This window comes from Haemaphysalis longicornis, unplaced genomic scaffold, assembly GCF_048455015.1.
Source record: "Haemaphysalis longicornis isolate Haplotype H1 unplaced genomic scaffold, Haemaphysalis longicornis Haplotype H1 scaffold_11, whole genome shotgun sequence".
NCBI classification, from domain to species: Eukaryota; Metazoa; Arthropoda; class Arachnida; order Ixodida; family Ixodidae; genus Haemaphysalis; species Haemaphysalis longicornis.
Window position 1 is genome coordinate 77,699,589 of NW_027526214.1, and position 1,490 is coordinate 77,701,078.

Below are 1,490 nucleotides of genomic sequence, written 5' to 3' on the forward strand. Positions count from 1 at the left end.
GAGCTGATGAAAACGGGAAAAAGGTGTGTCGTAAGAGTGGTTTTCTCGGCACCAAAATGCTATCCCGGATCCACAGAAAGGTGAACAGTGGCGAGCAAAGCCTTGGACGCTGTGTGGGTAGGCGTACAAATGTCTACACGGAATGCAGGAAAGATGTTGTGTACAACGTCCCTCTGTCGTGCGACGACTCGTACGTAGGGAAGACGGGGCTTTGCACTAACGACTGCCTGAGCGACCATGTAATCCTGCTCAAGACGTTTCAGGGGCGCATAATGGCCATTCATTGAGGCAAGCATGACTGCTCACCAAGGCTCCACCACACCTCGATACTGAGCAGATATCCGCACGAGCGCTCACGTGAAATTTCGGAGGCGTTTACTATCTACAAAATGAGGGATTCCTGCATCAGCATGCCATCAATCGTTTACATGCTAAAGAGAATAACTTCTTAGGTGGTGTGACTGTCGTGGCTGTTACCATGCAATAGCAATCTCATTTTTATTATGTTGTTTTACTTGTTTTGCATATGCTTTCTATTTCCCTTTATATGTCTCTGTTTCTTTCATTAAACTTCAGTCGCCAGTCAGGCCCCGTCCCTGTATGTTTTCACTCATGTCCCGTCTTTCTGGCTGTTTTAAAGCAAAGCTTTTTACCTCTACCCCCCCAGAGTTCTTTCGCGACCCTTGGTGTTACCATAAAACTCCTGCGAACAAATAAGAGAATTTACTGGCGCAACCGGGAATCAAACCTGGAAGTAATAGACTAACAAAGCGAGAGCCCGTTATCTTACCGATTGAGCTGCGAGCTCCCGCGAAGACGAGGAAGACAGGCGGTGTACGCACCAAGCACATCTACGGGTTTACCCCTTGCGTTCTCGCTGAATGCCACGTGAAAGCATCACGCGACCACTCACACCCGTCTAGCGGCCCTGTGCGCACCTTGCTCATGTGCTAAGAGTTACATAAATTTAAAAAAAGCTAATACCAATGCATGGCATCTCTATTCCAGTACGCAGGTATGCTAAAGCCTGTGGCCTCTCGTGTTCACGTAAAAATATCAGCTTCTTGTCGTCCGCCGTAACGCCAAATCAAGGAATACATATAAATATTCCGTTATGGCGAAGCCATCACTCCAAGCCCCAGCATCAAAATCCTGGGCCTACATCTCGAGGCAAACACCAAGAGTGACGTCTACTTGCAGCGCCTCATAAACACCATTAATCAAATGATACACGTGATCAGGCGAATTGCCACCAAGAAGCGAGGCCTAAAGGAATCCGGTACCTTTCGATTAATTGAAGCATTTGTCATCTCGAGAGTCACTTACGTCAACCCATGTCGTCTTTTCAACAAGAAAGACATAGGGATGCTTTATATAAAAATTAGAGATGAGGTAGAGAAGGGCATTCGTCTTCTCATGACTGCGTCCACACAGAGGCTGCTTAGCACGGGGCTCCACAACACTGTGGAAGAACTGATAGAAGGCCATCT